Genomic DNA, 18,951 nt, shown 5'->3' with positions numbered 1-18,951 from the left:
TATCTATTTTTTGGTTTGAGAGGGAAGGCACTGAACAGATCGAAGAAAGGGGTCTACACCTTCCCAATGCTCCCGAGTCAGAGCCTTAGTGGTGCCGTGGGTTAAGCGGCAGGCGGTTAAACTGCAAAGTCAGCAGTTCAAAACCACCAGCCACTCTGAGGGAAACAGGGTGAGACTTCCTGTTCTTGTAGAGTTGTGGTCTGGGAGACCCTCAGGGGGGTTCTGTTCTGCCCCACAGGGTTGCCATGAGTCCATTGGACTCGATGGCAGTGAGTGAGCCCCGGAGTCTACGTGGCATTTTTAAAAATTCATCTTTTTAATCATTTTCGGGGAGCTCCTACAGCTATCGTAACATTCCACAGTTCAGTCACATCATGCAGTGTTGTACAACTGCTCCCACGATCAGTTTCAAAACATGTTCTTTCTTCTTGAACCCCTTGATGTCAGCTCATCTCTCCCCCACCATAAATCCCAGGAACCCTTATTCCTTTTTTTTTTGTTTCCCCAGAAGAGTTTTTTTATTTTTTGCCATATCTTACACAACCCAATATATCCATTCGCATACACTTCTGTTGTTCAATCCCACAGAGTAGGGTTATACAGTCATCAATGCTATCAGCTCCCCACTCTCCCCTCCCCCATCCCCTTCCTTCTCTCTTCCTGTCCCCTCAGGGACCCATTACTCATATTACTGTTTCTGATGGGTTATCTATCTTGACTTTCATGTACTGAATGACCTTAAATATACAAATGAACACACAAATCTAACATACGTGATGAGGTAAGACAAATAAAAACCACAATAGTCAGGGGAGGGAATATTAAAGAACAGAGGATAGTTATGTGGTTCATCAGTGCCATACCACACCCTGGATTTATGGCCCCTTCCATGTGACCTTTCTGAGAGGGACTGTCCAGTTATCTTAGTGAGTTTCGGATCTCCACTACATCCACGCCCCTTCACATTGATTTGGTTTTTGAACTTCTGATACCTCTTCCCGTTGACACCTTATGACCACACAGGCTGGTGTGCTTCTTCCATGTGGGCTTTGTTGCTTCCCTGCTAGAACTGCTTGTTTAACTACCAGCCTTTCATATCCCAGACACTATATCTTTTAATAGCCAAGCACCATCAGCTTTCTTCATCACATTTGCTTACGCACCCATTTATCCTGGCTCTTTTGCAGCATTCAGTCAGAGACCTCCGTTCCATGGGTCTCAAGACAGAAGGCACATCAGAGTCCAATGTCTACTGCAGCCATCAGCCCGTCCCTCCCCTTGCCCCAGTCCCTTTTTGTGTTCCCCCTTTTCCATTTCCCGACAGGATGCTCACCTGCCTTAGGTGTAAACACCCACCTGCTGTCTAGCCAAGGATCCACGGGAGACAGGTTGTCTCAGGTGTGTTTGCACATTAAACTAAAGGTGGACTTAGCTATGACTCAGACGGGATGAAGTGGGTTCTTATTTTTAAAAAGCAAACAAACAAACGAGTGAAAGCATCAAGCATGCACTGTCAGGTTAAACAAACGATTACTCCTGCGTGTGAGTGTCACGGTGCTGGGTTGCACGTTTGTGGGGTTGTGAATGTGGCAACTGCAATCATTAAGTCGGCCAAGAGGAGAAGCACCCCATGCAGACTGTTCGGGGTGTGAAGATCAGAGTGTGGGGGAGTCACAGACGGTGACTAGAAAGGGGGTCACACTTCAGATGACTCCTCGCAGGTCTGGTTGGGGGTTGTTGAATGGAAGTGTCTGATCCCCATCGTGACAAAGGCTACAGGGTCCCTCTCGCTCTCTGATGCTGCATGCTCTCCGAATGAAGATGGGGCATGTCCAAGTCACCGTGTGGGTGACAGCAGGTGGGGAGAACCCATTCCAAGTTGATGTTATTCTTAGTTAGCATCACTCTGGGTAGATTCCTTATTCTGGTTTCTTCTTTTGTGATATATCTATATCTATATACAGATATATCTATATATATATTTCTGTAAACTGGGATCTTAACTTGCAAGGATGTGGGGTGGGAAAGAACCTGGCTGCTGGCTGGTTGTGAGACTGTAGGCACTTCTCCAAGAGGCTTCCGTTTTCCCAGCTGGGGTGTGGCAATGGCGGTCTGCACCCGCTTTTACTGCAGATGCTGCAGACAAGAAGCCCTTTGTGGAATATCTATTGACCTGTCGGTTGATCGATGTATCTTGATCTCTATCATCTATTTCTCTCTATTCCCAACAAGGAAATGGCTGTCTTTCCATTTGGCCAAGTCTTCCTTTGTTTATTATGAAATTAAAAAAAAATCCTCAAAGCCACAGCTTTGACTCATAGAGATTCTATTGGACAGAGTAGAATTGCTCCTAAGGATTTATGAGATTGTGTATCTTTGGGGAGCAGACAACCTCATCTTTCTCCTTTGGAGCAACTGTTGGGCTTGAACCACTGTCCTCAAGGCTGGCAAGCCAACGCTTATCTCACAGCACCACCAAGGAACTGTATTTTCGTTTCATGTAACAATTCCTCTTAAAAGTTCTGCTTGAGAGCTTATGAGAAAATCCTGGATCCCCTCCCTGGCATCTCATTTTGCCTTCTTGCAGGCTTTCTTTTGAAAACTGAAGTCTGACAATGGCCTCCTTTTCACGTTAAAAAAATTAATACATACCTCAGAAGACCCAGAACAAACAATCATATCCATGCGAACGAGCAGAGTCAGAGTGGAGACTCAAAGCCCATCTGTCGACAATTGGACATCCCCTCACAGACGGGTCACACAGAAGGGATGAACCAGCCAGAGTGCAGCACAGCACCAATGGAACACACAATATTCCTCTAGTTCCTTAATGCTTCCTCCCCCCAATATCATGACCCCAGTTCTACCTTACAGATCCGGCTAGGCGGGAGCATGTACACTGGAACAGATAAGAGCTCTCAACACACCGAATCCAGGACAGAGAAACCCCTCAGGAACAGCAATGGGAGTAATGGTCTCACGAGGACAGGGGAAAGGTGGGGGAAGCAGGGGGAGAAAGAGTGAACCAATCACAATGGTTGATGTATACCTGGTGTCCCCCCACCAAAGGGGACAACCAACAGAAACATGGATGAAGGGAGACAGTGGTCAGTGTAAGATATAAAAATAAAAATAATTTATAAATTATCAAGGGTTCGTGAGGGTAGGAGAGTGGGGGAGGGAGGAAGAAAAGAAGAGCTGATACTAAGGGCTCAAGTAGAAAGAAAATATGTTGAAAATGATGATGGCAACCTATGTACAAATGTGCTTGATATAATTGATGTATGGACTATTCTAAGAGCTATAAGAGCCCCAAATAAAATGACTTATGAAAATATATTAATGGTTTTATTGGCATACAATTTGATGGCTTAAATTAAAAACAGTTGTTCAATTATCACTACAATTAATTTAGGAACACTTTCTTCTTCCTTGTACGCCCCATTTCCCTTCCACACCCCCTGTCCTAGCCCTAAGAAGCAATTCATCGTGTCTCCATAGATTTACTTATCCTGGATTTCATATGTGGCAGTTATATAATCTTTCAACTTGAGGAAGGGGTAGAGTCTGGCCTGTTGATCATGTCGCAGTTTGATGACCTCATTTGGAGACACGATGAGGATAAATAGCTCACTGGAGGCGGGACATACTCACTCCCTGGGAGACATTCCTGTTGACAAGACACATGGAGCTATGCTAGAGCCCTGGAGCTGAAGGAGCCACATGGAAACCCTGCAAGCTCTGAGATGCTTCCACTGCCACTGGATCCACAAGACTTTCCACCCACTGACCTGTGGTCTTTCTCCATTCAGCGTCATTGCCCAGACTAACACATCATATAAAGAAAAACATACAAAACTAAACCAACAACAAGAGAACAGAGAAAAGCTTCAATGGAAAAGACAGCAAAAAAGAATAAAAATTACAACAAATTTAAAATGGGTCAAAAGGGACAACAAATGATAGAGTGTTAATTTTTAACCTAACTGCATCTGTATTGATCCACTTTCCAATGCAGTCAATTTGATAGCAAGGCTAGTCACATCCCTGGACAGCGGTCAGAGGGAATTCACCGGAGCTTTAATCCACGAGGGGATCCTGCAAAAGGATTTGAGGCTTTCACTTTCATCCATAACCTTCTGCAAACTAGGTCGTTAGAATTTAAGCTCTAACGTTGTTCCCTCCTCCAATCTTGGACTTTATTATTTATAATCTTTTTAAAAATTTTATTTATTTATAATCTTTGGATCACACAGGCTGCTGTACTTCGTCCATGTGGACTTAGCTGATACCTCACTTAGAGGGCTGCTTGTCTGAAGACAAGCTTTTAAGACCCCAGACGGAATTCTTTGATAGCTGGGCACCATCTGATTTCTTCACCACACTTTGCTATAGCACCGATATCTTCAGTGATGTCTTCAATGTGGGCAAGCGTTGAGTAGGACTATGTCACCAGAACTAATTTTTCTTGGATTAGGGTTATGATTAAATGCAAGCTCAAAATCCATCTATATGGTTTATATTGTCCCTGGTCCACTTTAGAGACGACATCATTATCATTTTATTGGTGAACATTATCAATCACCTCCATAAGGGATATGGGAATTCTATGGATAGTATCACTAATGGAGTTAATGATATAGAATTTAAAATAGTGTTGAAGAAAGGAAAGTGTACATATTTAAGACCATTTTTAGACTATAATATGTGGATTATTGATTTTTTACATTTTTATAACACCTTTTGATAACTCCTATATCAGTCTTTCCTTTAAAAAATAATACTCCAGTCATTGGTGAAAAGACGAAATCTTCCTAGGCTAGACATCTAGGAGGCTCCTGTAAAAGGACTGACAGCCCAAAGTCGCTCTCTTTCTCTTCAAAGAGGTGGGCCTTGCCCTGCGAGGATGGCTCATCTCAATGGAGGTTCCTTTTATGTCAAAGTGCAGTTAGGACTCCCACTGTCAGTCACAGTCCCCACCAACCACGTGCTTAGCGGTTAGGCTTTCATACATTGACATGGTGCTAATTGATCTTCCCCAAGAGACGTTAGTGGACATAGTACCATCTTTTTGCAGAATCCTCTTAATATTCACCTGTACTTACCTTTCTTAACACACAAGGGGCTCTGGTGGCATGGTGTTTATGCGCTGGGCTGCTAACTGCAAGATCCAGAGTTGGAAACCACCAGTTGGAAATCTCCTTGGGAGAAAGCCACTTTCTACTGCAGCAGACTGTAAGAGTTACCGTCTTGGAAACTCACGGGGCAGTTCTACCCTGTCCTGGTCACTAAAAGTCGGCATTGACTGAACAGCACGGATGATTTAATAGACAAGCAAGCATTAAGTGTCTAACATAGTTCAGATGCTCTGAACCGTTGGTAGCTCCTACCCTCAAGAGCCTCACAATTGGAAGAGCAGGTGAACTGATAGTGACCACTATTAGTAACCATTGATAGTAACCATTCATGTTAAGTTATGCACTGTAAGGTCAGTAGTTCAAACCCACCAGCTACTCTATGAGAGTAAAATGAGGCTGTCTGCTCCCGAAAGACTTACAAGCCTTGGAAACCCTTTGGAGCAGTCCTATTCTGTCCTATAGGGTCACCATGAACTGGAATCGACTCGTTGGCAGTGGGTTTAAGGCAGGCCAACGGGCTCTGGATACAGAGGAGTGCTCCAGGCTGGGAACATCAGGGGAAGCTTCCTGAAGTTGGTGGTGTTCCGCTGAGTCCTGACTAGAGTCCCGGAAGACCCTCAGGGTTTTCTTACCAGACAGTTAGAACTCCCAAACAGGAAGGACCAGGTGAAACTTTAGCCTGGGCTCTCCCTGCCCATTGTGACCTGCGGCAGGCTCTGGTTGGGTTAGCTGGAGTTTTATTTACCCGCTGGTGCACCTGGCATCGTGAGAAGGAGAAGGAGTGAGCTCTCTGAAGGAGAGGTTTACTCAGGATTAAGCTCTCTGAGCAGCAGGAAACAGAGATCACCTGTTACTGTCCTGGCTGAGAACCAGATAGGGAAGATCTCAGTGCTGAGGCAGTGGTGAAGAGATTCAAGGTCAAGTCAAGGCTAGCAGTCGGAGGTGGTGAGGAAGACATGGCTGGTGTGTGCTGTCACTCTGTTCCCACTTGGGCTCATCAGCCAAGCCTACCTTCTTCTCTATAGCAATCTATTTCTCCCCCTCCGTCCTCCTTTGGAGGAATGACAGGATATCCTTTAGAAGTGAAGACACTCTGTCTTGCTTATCTGGGGGCATAGCCTCAGAAGGACACTAGGAGTGGTCAGTGACAATGAGGAAGTCCTCCGTGGGATGGACAGACAGTAGCTGCCACCCTGGGTTCAAACATACCGGCAGCCGGGAGGACAGCGCAGGACTGGGCAGCACTGCATTCTATTACACGGAAGACCAACGTGTCTTGCTGCCAACTTCCGGGCAGCTGACACCAAATCGCCTTCTAACAGGCTTCTACCTCTGAGGCTGTGGGGATCACGCTCCAGCTTCCCCTCCTCTGTTTCTGCCTCCACGCCTTGGTCCTCCCCCAGGACCGGGGACATAGACAGAGGGACGGAGACTGTGAAGGACAACTGGATGGACGCGCAATGGCATAGTGATCCCACCACCACCAGGTCACCTAGAGCCCAGGAGCCGTTGGTCAGAATGAGAAGTGACCCAGACCTGGGTCTTGGCTCTCTCTTAGATAACTATTATGTGGGTTATATATGTCCCGATGGACTCTGATGATAGGATAGGTGAGATGGGGCATAGGGGAAAATCCCTTGAGTATTCCTAATTCTAGACACCACACGTTTCCAGTAACGTACTCACTCAACTGACTGTTGGCGATGCCAACTCCGAGTGACCCTTTAGAACAGAGTAGAATGGTCGCCTTTCTCCCTCAGTGGGGCTGGTGAGTTCAAACTGCTGGCCTTCCAGTTAGAAGCTCAATGCACAACCCACTACGCTGCCCGGGCTCCTTTCATTAGCACATCAAACTCACTGCCATCGAGTTGATGTTGACTCATAGGACAGGGTGGAATTACCCCTGTGAGTTTCCAAGACTGTAGTTTAAGGGAGTAGAAAGACCCATCTTTCTCCTAGGAAAAAAGTAAATATACTAACAGGCTTTAACTCACTGTACGGAGCCTTTCAAAGCTGAAGCAGGCATCTCGCAGACTCACTTCTCCAGAATGGAATGCATTCCCTCCAACCACAGCCTTCAAGGAATCTCCTGTTGTTCCACACAGTCCCAGTCGGACTCCAGCACCTACCATACAATGCAGGCAAAAACTTCCATGAAACCCAGAGGCAGAAATAGGAGTGTTCCCATGAGAGTGGTACCTGCTGTGAAAGAGTTAAAGAGATTACAGACACATTTTGGAAGATGTCACCAATGTCACAATTTGTATATCCACCCCCTGCCGCCAAAGTACCCCCAAACCCTAAACTCACTGTTACTGATTCATCGCACAGAGCGTAGCCATGGAATGCCCGGTGCACCGAGGACCTCGTGTATCTACAGCAGGGGCGCTCACGCTTTTTCAGCATGCGAGCTACTTATAAAATGATCAAGTGAAAATGAGCTACCAACTACCAAAATACAAACATATGTTTATTTATTACATTTATTCATAAATGCATTGAGAATTCTTCATATGTACAATGTATGTTTATGTACCTTGCATAACCGTATGAGTCCATATTGCACAACACAGCACAATTAACTATGTGCATTTTTTGTCATGACCTGAGTTTACTCTGATGACTTGCACTGAAAGGAATGAGCCAGGGATGCATAGTCCGGACAGTAGCTGCTGACAGCCGGCCTCAAGCACATTCCAAATGATCATCAGTCATGGTGGAATGGTGCTGGGATTTAATGATCTTTGTGTGGGAACAGGCTGACTCACGTAAATAAGTATAGCCGAATACTGAAGTCAAGGAGGTAGTGCATGTTCTCATGTTTGGGTACTTTCCCTCTGTGAGTAAGTTCCAGAACTGTCCATGAGCTCTGGACTTCAGCGGAATGTCGGCTTGTAGAGTCAAAATCTCCCATTCCGTAGGAAAGTGATACGTTTTTGTCTTCTTACTTGGTCCAGCCCCGCCCCCCTTGTTTTAATACCCTTTCTTATGTTGAAGAGGAAAAAACCAAGGTCTAAAAATTGGCGACAACTTAGCTTGTCAGTTTTGCTGCACTTAGTGCAGTTGTTTGCGCATGCGTTTGACATCTAAGATTGCATCTGATTGGCTGTGCTGTATATCAGTTAAGTGATGGGATTGATGATAGGCTTACATCTATTTTCTTAATATCATGCGATCTACCCACACTACATTTGCGATCGACTAGTAGATCGCGATCGACGTTTGGAGCACCCCTGTCCACCATGTCTGCACGTTTTTCTTTCAGCTAGTTATGGTGGTTAGAAAAGAAAAGCACTTGTCCCATATCTACTCGACATTTGACTTTCCAGAAACCTTCTACATTTCAAAAACAAGTTCTAAAATGTGAGATTCACAATTTATTCAGTACTTTTCTTTGGAGCATTTACTAAGTGCCAGGCATGAAACAGTCTCTGGGGGATGACAGAAAACAAAATAGACCCACAAATAGTTTGTCTTTGTGGGGCTTTCACTCTAGTGGGAGGGGAGAGACAACGAACAAACAGGGAAATATGTCCTGTGTCAAAACCCACCTCCTCCAAGTCCGTTCTGACTCACAGTGACGCTCTACGGGGTTTCTGCGACTGTGAATCTTCCCAGGAGCAGCCAGTATATCTTTTTCTCAAGGAGTACCTGGTGGGTTTGAACACCCAACCTTATGATGAGCAGTCCCACAAGTAACCCACTACACCTCCAGAGCTCCTGATATACTAACAGGGATCAATAGGACAGAGGATGTATGTGATGTGTGTGCATGGGGGAGGTAGTGTACATGGTATGTGTATGGCGTGTAATGATTGCATATATGGTGTTTGTGCATGTGTGTGTGCTAATGTGCTCAGTGTGTATGATGCGTGTGCATGTGTGGTACGTGGGCATATTTAATGGTGTATAAATGCAAATCAAACCCACTGTCATTGAATCAGCGCCAACTCACAGCGTCCGGGCACCGTGTTTCAGAGACTGCCAGTCCTTAAGGGAACACACAGCCCGATTGCTCTCCCGCAGAGTGGCTGGTGGCTTGGAACGGTTGACCTTGTGACTAGCAGTCCCACGCTTACCCTGTAGTTTCCTGGGACATTTTCTTTAGACTTTAATTTCACTTTCCACTAACTCTTTGAAGCTCCCTTGTATATGTGTGGTTTGTGTGTAGGGACCTGTACCGTGTGTGAGAGTGGCTACATACGTGGTATATGTGTGTGTGAATGTGAATGGTATGGCAGTATATATGAATGTATGTGTATGTAGTGGTGTGTGTGGTGTGTGCATGTACATGTGTACTGATGTGTGATATACATGTGGCGTGTATGCATGTGTGTGAGTAGTGTGTAGTTTGCATGCATGTGTTTGAATGGTGTATGTGGTGTACATGTATGTGTGTTTGGTGATTTATACATGTGTGGTATGGATGTGGAGTGATGTGTGAATGCTGTGTATGTGGTGTATACGGGTGTGTGAGAATGTGAGTGGTGTGCATGTATATGTGACATACATGCATGTGATGTACACATGTCAGTGACACACATGCATGTGATATACAGGTATATGTGGTGTACATGTATGCAATGTACATGCATCTGTGTGGCATATGTGTGTACATAGATGTATGTGGGAGGGGAGAGTATGGTAAGTAGGAGAGTTGTGCAGGCGCGTGCAGGCGTGTGACGTGTGTGGGAGCACATGTGTTGTTATGTAGACCGCATCGGGCAATAGCAAAATCCAGCCTGGATGGCGAGTGTTGAGAGGAGAGCTGAAGGGAGAGAGGACCCAGAGAGCTGCCTGGAAGGGCTCAGGCCACGAGACTGGAGACGCCCCTAGAGGGCAGAAGCATGAGGGGGCTCTGTCTCTGGGGTGAAACGCTGCATTCAATCGCATCTTTTCCCCTCTGTCTTGGCTTGGGTGGAAACCACCTCTCCAGTGGGCTCAGGGCAAGCATGGAGGGGCTCTGATTTCTGGGGGTGATGGCGCTTCAGCACTCCTGCCTTGGAGGGATGGCTGGGCGAATGGGAAGAGCCCTTCTTGGGAAGGAAGCTCTAACGAACGCCGTCCTCTCTCTTACCAGGGCCAGAGGACCTTCCAGCATCCCCGGGCAGAAACCACATGCTTCTGTGTGCTTACTTATTTTCAAAAGTTGGAGTAAAACGTTGCCGACTGCAGGGTATAGAGATAAACCTAGAGGTTGCAGATATATATATTTAAAACCATTTTATAGGACACAATGCAGACATAATATTATTCGATGTCCAGTTCAATCAAGGACTATAGTACAGCCGCTAGCACAATCAGTTTCAAAACATGTTCTACCTTCTTGTACTCTTTAATGTTGGCTCCCCATCACCCACCCATCCACCCACCCCATGGCTGATATTTTTAATATCCACTTGAATCTCTCCAGTCTGATAGGATTATTGTCAGGTAATGACCTTCCAACCCTGGGACTCCACTTTCCAGGTGACAGTATGCTTACGTCATTCAGGGCAGCACCAAACAAGATCCCTGAGGGGGAGCCTGCCTGCCTGGGCTAGTGGGCGAGCTGTACTCTCCATTCAAGCACACTGGGCCTGAGAGCAAAGCTGCTACTCGCTGGTCAGGAAGAGCTCACGGGAAGCTGAACCGAACATGGAGTTGGGGCTCCCACTGCCAACGGTGAACCCCAACAGCCAAGGCCTTCTGAATATTCGCTGGAGCAGTGAGAGGCTCTGCCGACCTGTTTTTGTTTTGTTTTTCAACAGTTTGATTGGCATGTAATTCACATAACATATGGTTCCATGGCTCAGTCACATCAAGAAACATTGTCGAATCAGCACCACAATCCACTTTAGAACGTTCTTTTCATTCTGGGCCTCCTCGTCATTAGCTCCCCATGACCCTCCAGCCAGCCTCCCCTGCCATACCCACCCCAAGGAGCCATTCCTCCAGTTACTGTCTCTCTGGATTGTGAATGCATAAAAGCATTCACAAACAAACAAACACGAACAAGAATAACACCGTAAAACAGATAGATAGACATCACCATCGAAAAGGGAGCAGAACATAGGAAACACTAAAACAAATTTCAATGGATCACCAGGGAGATCAGATGATCGAGCCGATCTGATTTCGATACTTAAGGAATTAGCACAGGTGTCAAATTGAGCAATTAGCACAGGTGTCAAATTGAGCAGCACCCAGAGAAAACAGGGGAGAACCCGGACCTCACTTCATTATCTTCCTATCAGTCTACATCTGAGCCTAATTGATGTCTTAGCTCCTGAATGTCCCTTGCACACTTCCTCTGCCAGGGCCCTTGGCCCTCCTTCTCAATTCCTGACTCACCGACCACTGAGCTTGTGTGGCCGCAGCCACCATGATCACTGTTGCTGTTGGAGTACAGTTTTTACCATACCACCAAGGAGCCCTGCAGAGTTGGCCTGCTAACTAAAAGGTCAGCAGTTTGAACCTACCTGCTGCTCCCTGGGAGAAATGTGAGGCAGTGTGTTCCCATAAAGATTTACAGCCACGGATACCACAGGGGTCGTTCTACCCTACCCTCCTGTCCTATACAGTTGCTGTGAGTCAGAAGTAACTCAATGGTAGTGAATTTTTTTTTTTTTCATATGCCACCAGCTTCTTAAAGGGACCCATACCACAAAACCCAGTACTGTGGAGTCAATGCCCACACATAGCAACCCTACAGGACAGAGGAGAACTGCTCGGTCGGGTTTCCAATGCAGTAAGTGGTAAAAGACTTGATGTCAGAGGGTTGGTTTGTTTGTCTGTCTGGAAGCAGACAGCCTGAGAAGTGGCTGGTGGGTTCGAACCACCAACCTTTTGGTTAGCAGATGAATGCTTTAACGACTACACCAACAGAACTCCTTTTCATGGGGGCAGCCATCATCAAATCTTACTACAGACTGAGATCCCATGCTGGATACCACATTTATTACCCACCATTGTTGGGTTTTTGCCCTGACACATTTGAGCCTCATCAATAACTACTCCAAGTGGAACAGACAGAGAGAGAAAAAGGGAATAGTATTAGAAAGCTAGCCACCACCGGAGCATCCTTCCAGCAACTTGGCTCTTTGGTGGGTGCTCCCCATCCCAATGTCCCACATGATATTTATCTTGCTTTTTTCTAACTATAGAAAGTCGCAAAGCATAGTGAGTACATGGAAGGAGATTTCCATAATTTATCACCTTGACATTTCATTTCCTTATCATACATAATGATAAAGAAAGCTCAAACTATAAAAACCAAATTCAACCACTGTAGATTCTAACTCATAGGGTATCCAATAGGGCAGAGTAGAGCATGCCCCTTGAGGTTTCTAAGGCTGTCCATCTTTACGGGAGCAGATAACTTCGCCTCTCTCCCTAGGAGAAGCAGATGGGTTTAAACTGCTGACCTTGTGGTTCAAATTGCAATTAACATTCCAGTCCAAAGCAAACTCACTGCCTTTGTGTGAATGCTGACCCGATAGGGCAGACTCTAAAGAACTCTTTAGAAACAGTCAAAGAACCCAGTAACAAATCAATGACAAGACTGGTGTGTTAAGTTGGGTTGACTAGAGAAACAAATCCAGAGATACTCATATGTGTGTATGAGAGAGCTTGATATTAAAGAACAATTGTATATTAAGAAAACATCCCAGCCCAGGGCAGATCAAGTACATAAGCCCGATATTAGCCCATATGTCTAATACCAGTCCATAAATTACTCTTCAGACTCACGTAGTACATGCAATGATGCCAAATGCAGGAAGATCAAAGGCCGTTGGGTGGAAAGTCTTGTGGATCCAGTGGTGGCTGCCATCAGCGTGGCTCCAGGTGGCAAGAGGAAGGTGAAGCAGAGAGAGGGAGAGTGTGTGTCCTGCTTCCAGGGAGGAAGAGAGGAAACTCCCAGAATCCTCAGGAGCAGGCCACGCCCACAAGGAGGCATCAATCAGGCTGTGACCTGATGGACAGGCTAGGCTCCACCCCTATAACCTATTTATCAAATTGACATGAAATTATGTAATGACCACAACTGGTTATACATAAACAGGGCTGACACAAATCATAATGGCTATGGTCTTACTTTCAGCTCTCAGTTTGTAGGCGGCATGGATGTAGCTTTCTTTGATTGTCCCGCATCTGGGTCCATCCGACACAAGCCACCTCTGCCTTGCCACCAAGTTCAACCCCAGTGAGATCAAAGTCATGCCCTTAAAGTGCACCAGTAGGGAAGTCAGTGCTGCCTCTGTGCTGGCGCCAAGACTGGCCCCCTGGGTTTGTCTCCAGAAATGGTTGGGGATGACATGGTCAAGGAGGGGTTAAAGATTGCCGTGAGACTGACCTTTCAGAGTAGATGGGCCCACGTTGAGGTAGTGCCTGCTGCCTCTGCCCTGATCATCCGCGCCCTCAAGGGACTCCCTGGAAAGAAGCAGGACAATATGCAGCTCAGCGGGGACATCGTGTTTGATGAGCAGGTCAGCGTTGCTTAGCAGGTGTCTCACCGATCTTTAGTCAGGGAACTCTCTGGAACTATGAGAGAGACTGGGAACTTTCCATCAGGAGCCCTGGGAGCATAACGGTTAGTAGATGGGCTGCCAACCGCAAGGCGGGCAGTCTGAAGAAAGATGAGGCTTTCTCCTCCCGTCAAGAGTGGCAGTCCCAGAAACCCACAGGGGCAGCGCTAGCCTGTCCTGTAGGCTCACTATGAATCAACATCTACTGGATGGCAGTGAGTTTGGAGTTGTGGGGGGCCTGCCCAGCCTGTGGGCTACAATGTTGATGGTCTCCACCCTTACGACATCAGTAGGGATGCTGTGGAATGCCCAGCTAGTTAAGAACCACACAAGAAGTTACTCAACAAAGGATCATTTGATAACCGAAAACCAAAATGGTTGCGGTCTTGCTCACAGCTCATCCTAGCTCTAAACTTCTCTGCTTTCAGTTTAGAAGCCCTCTCTCAACAGGGCATCATCACTTCTTCCTACTCAAGAGTGGCTCCCAGTTTCCACACGCCAGCCTCCTTCTCACCCTCTGTCTCCATGTTCTCGTCCAAGTCTGCACCATATCCAGCACCCTCCCCTCCTCTGTCACCGAAGAAGTCTTCCAAGAAGGAAGCTACTCCGTTTCCCAGTGACTCTCTGCCCTCCCCAGGGTTTTCTGGATTCCAAAATTCCAATTCACAACCTCACACGTCTATTCATACTGCAGTGGGAGTTTTAACTTAAAAAGAATTTTCCGCAGTATGAGGGGGCTTTAGAAAGCTCATGGAGATGTGGGATTGAAAGAGACTGGAATACTCCCCCCAAACTTTCTCAAACTCACTCATAATCATTAGATTGTGCCTTTGAAATCTACATTTAAACAATCGTGTCATAGAGAGAACTTAGATTTACGTGCGTGTGTTACTTTTATACTGTATCTTAATTCCTTGTGGACAGAGATTATAGTCCATTACTTTCTCAGAGTCCTAGTGGGGTTTCTGGATAAGCAGAGGGCTGCTCACCAAAAAACTGGTGGTTTAAACCCAACAGCAGCTTACTGGGAGAAGGATGAGACCCCTTAGATATCTACAGCCTCAGAAATCTTATAAAGAGTCACGATGGGAGTGTAGTAGGTTATGTGTTGGGCTGCCAACCGGGACATCGGCAGTTCAAAACCCACCACAGCTCCAAGGGAAAATGATGAGATCTACGAGTTACAGTCTTGGAAACACACAGGGGCAGTTCTACCCTGTCCTATGTGTTAGAATTGACTAAATGAACGTTTGGGGATGAGTCAGAACAGACTTGCTGGCCGTGGGCCTGTGCTAAGGACTTGGCATTGCCATCCTACATGATCTCTCAGTCAATAGGGATTGAAGGAACAGAATGAGGAGTAACAGTTTGTTGCCATTTCTTCAATAGCAAGCTGTTCAACAGGATGAACACTGGAAGCACAGTTTGCCACCGGTGATGCTTTGGGGAGGAATCTTAACCACATGCTTAATGGCTTCCTAATAACGTGGCACACAAAGAGCGGTGCACTCTGCTACTAACCCAAAGGTTGGAGGTTCAAATCCACTCAGAGGAGCCTAGGAAAAAAGGCACAGTTCTGCTTTCAAAAGGTCACCAGAAACCTCATTGCTATCACATCAATGCTGACTCACAGAGACTCCCATAGGACAGGGCAGACCTGCCCCTGTGAGTCTCCAAGACGGTCACTCTTTGTAGGAGGAGATTGTTCTCTTTCTCCGGGCAGCACTCGCTTCTTTCGGCTGTGCACAGGACCCCTGTGTGTTTCCAAGCCTGTGACCCGTAGAAGATCTCATCGTTTTCCCTTGGAGCTATGGGTGGTTTTTGAACTGCCGATGTCCCGGTAGCAGCTGGTAGTTTTGAACTGCTGACCTTGCGGTTAGCAGCCCAATGAGGAACCCCCTACACCATCAGGGCTCCTTCAAAAGTTCACAGCCACTACATTCTATAGGACACAGTTCTACTCTGGCATATACAGGGCCACCATGAGTGGAACAAATCAAACTGTCCGGGAAGAAGTACAACCAGAAGGCCCCTTAAGAGGCCAGCATGACAAGACTCTGTCTTACACGCTTTAGACGTGCTGTCAGGAGAGACCAGTCCCTGGAGAAGGACACCACGCTTGGTAAAGCAGAGGGACAAGGGAAAGAGAGGCAGGCCCTGGACAAGATGGATCAGCCCAGTGGCTGCAACAATGGGCGCAAACCTAAGAACCAGTGTGAAGGTGGTGCAGGACCGGGCAGCGCTTGCTTCTTTCTGTTGTGCACAGGGCCGCCGGGATGGCTCCTGACAAGGGCAACAGCCTAAGTTGAGATGGGCCCAGTGGCAGTGGGTACTGGCCTTGGTGAACACCTAGTAAGGGGTGGATTTAAGGGGAAAGAAACCTGAACCCCCCCACAAAGCAACCCCCACAAACCCTCACTGGTCTTCCTTTCCTGTCGGCCAGGAGGGGTTTGTACACCGCGGCTCACCGTGTGGGGCTGCTGTGTTATGATAATCATGTTTGACGTTGGTCGTTAATAACACTGTCAGATCCTGCCAGGTTTGATTATGTGCTTATATCTCTGGGGATGCCATAACAGTGATAGGAAGTGACTCTAATTGGGGTCACCAAGCAAAACACTTGCCTGAAGAAGATACGAAGTGGGGGCAGTAGAGGCAAAAGCGTGTTTATTAACCTGGTTAGATTCTCTTTTACTTAAATCAAGATTCAATCATGCACTAAGAGCCGTCTGCTAGAAGAATATGATGTGTATCAGTTTGCACAAGAAGCCTTGGAGGCATAGTGGGTTATGCGTTGGGCTGCTAACCACAAGGTCAGCAGTTCAAAACCATCAGCCACTCCTTAGGAGAAAGATGGAACTTTTTTCTCTCATAAATATCGACAGCTTTGGAAACTCTCAGGGACAGTTCTACTCTGTCCTATAGGGACACTATGTGTCTGCATCAACTCCATGGCAGGGAGAAGTTTCCAGAGGTTTTAGACTATGTGTTTGTTCCTGGATAGGGCTCAAAGTGAAGAACTTCCCACACAACAAGGTTAATGGTTTTTGCATATTGAGAATCAAGGAAAGAGCCACAATGCGTATTTGTGTGTGTGTTTGCATCAAGTGCAGGAGACATTTCTATCCAGATTAGTGAACCAGAGATGGTCACTTTTGAGTTACCTCGTGCCACTGAGATAGAAGTACCATAAGAGGGTCACTTTCAGGAACACAGGTTTATTTTCTCGTAGTTTTGGAGGCTAAACATTCAAGTCTGGGTCTTGGTTGTGCAGAGTAGATTCTGGCCATGAGCATCTCCTGGAGTTTCTGGAGTCAGCTCACAATCCTCGCTGTCCCTGTACCTCCTTCTGTCTCTGTGTGTGCATCCACAAATCACAAAACAAACACACTGCCATCGAGTGGATTCGACTCGTAGCAACACTATAGGACAGTGTAGACCTGCCCCTTTGGGTGCCAAAGATGGACATCGAATGAGGAGGACCGAAGGAAGAGGGATGCATTTGAACTATGGAGTTGGCAAAGAATATTTAAAGTCCTGTGGACTGCAAACATCATAAACAGATCCGTGTTGGAAGAAGTGGAGTCAGAATACTCCCTGGAGGCAAGGATGAGGAGAATTTGCCACATGTACTTTGGACACGGTGTCAGGGGAGACCAGTCTCTGGAGAAGGACATCACGCTTGGTCGAGTGGAGGGGCAGCGTAAAAGGGCAAGGCCTTTGATGACATGGATGGACCTAGTGGCTGCACCAAAGGGCTCCAGCCTGGGAACGATTGAGGATGGCGCAGGACCACACAGTGTTTCCTTGTTGTGCACAGGGTTGCTATGACACGGCACAGTCTCAGCAGCACCTAGCAACAACAGCATCTCTGTGCAAGCAGGCTGCCTCATCTTTCTGGCTCACTCCAGCTGGCGGGTTCGAACCTTTCTGTTAGCAGCCGAGCACTTAAGGCGCCTCAGAAGAAAGGCCGGGCCATCTCCTTCCGAAAAACCAGACAGGAAAAGCCCTCTGAGACACAGTTCTACTCTGACACCACAGGGTCCCCCTGGGGTGGAGTCCACTCCATAGCACCTGATTTGTGAGGTGTTCTGTGTGGAGCTGCAGGGGCTGACTGAATGTGACCCTGGAGAATGATGTCATGACTTTTGGATGCTTTCCTGAAGGGCATTTCAGAGCGGAAAGGACACTCGCTCTGGAGAAGAACTTGTTCTTCCTGGGAGGGACACCGCAGGGCACGTGGCTTTTGGCGCTGCTCTGTCAGCTTGCCCTTGTCCCCTGTGTAAAACCAGACCTGCCAGCTTCCCCACACTCTCTTTTTATTAAAACAAACAAAAAAGGCATCTTTGACACCCAAAGCAACATGATGGTTCATGAGTCAGAAAGCAGCGCTATAAAGGGAATGTTGGCGGCTGTACAACAGGAAAAAGCAGATGATTACTCAATTGTGAGGGAATGCAATAGAATCGGGGCAATTAGCGAGGTCTGTGTGTCAAGGGAGAACGGTGAGACGTTCTACTCCCAGGGAGAGTTACAATCTTGGAAACCCATAGGCACAGTTCTAGTCTGCTCTATAGGGCCACTAGGAGTCAGAATTGACTTGATGGCAGTGAGGGTTTTTTGGGGGGGAGGTGTCAATGGAGCCCTGGTGGCATTGTGGGTTAAGCATTGGGCTACTTACCAGCTGCACTGGGACAGGATACAGGGCAGTCTGCCTCCGTAAAGACTGACAGCCTTGGAAACCCTCGGGAGTAGTTCTCTGGCCTGTAGGGTCTCTACCATGCAGGATCAGCTTGGTGACAGCGGGGTCTGGTTGGCATAGTCAGCTGGTAGCTGTTTCTGGGTGCACCGCGTGTAATTAGATCACTGTCCAAACCCCTGGGAAAGCCCTCTGCTCTTCCATCCTGGTTCCTGGCACAGTGCAAAGAAGGGGGTCCAGGGGCAGGGTCACTTGCTGCGGATGAAGTAGTGACCAGAGAAGACACCATCAACCATCCCAGGGCCACGCAGGGAGCGGACTTCAAGTTGCCCCTGGGATCCTCAAGGCCAGGTGGGAATTCATCAAGAAGGAGATGGAGCAAGCGCTATGGGTGGGCAGGGGCGCCAGGTTCCACAAAGCCGTCTGGGTCAGTGGACCAACGATGATGAAGACGCACCAAGACGTTCCACTATCTAGGTCCCCATCTGTCACCACTTTGCAACCTGCAGGCAGGGAGCTACAGGCAGTCCATGTGATGTGAATTATCCAACACAGCTTTAAAACTGCAAACAAAACGAAACAAAAACCTTATCAAAAACAACCCCCC

The 18,951-nt window shown here is 47.1% G+C and overlaps 1 pseudogene; it reads left to right on the top strand.

Annotated features, from left to right (window-relative positions):
- The window catches only part of LOC101649449, a 78,018-nt pseudogene extending 64,052 nt beyond the window's left edge, over positions 1–13,966 (top strand).
- The last annotated feature ends 4,985 nt before the right edge of the window (positions 13,967–18,951 follow it).

The sequence above is a fragment of the Echinops telfairi genome, unplaced genomic scaffold (assembly GCF_000313985.2).
Source record: "Echinops telfairi isolate 266 unplaced genomic scaffold, ASM31398v2 ScPeMD7_2565;HRSCAF=3150, whole genome shotgun sequence".
In the NCBI taxonomy this organism is placed as follows: Eukaryota; Metazoa; Chordata; class Mammalia; order Afrosoricida; family Tenrecidae; genus Echinops; species Echinops telfairi.
This window is presented reverse-complemented; position numbering and strand designations above follow the sequence as displayed.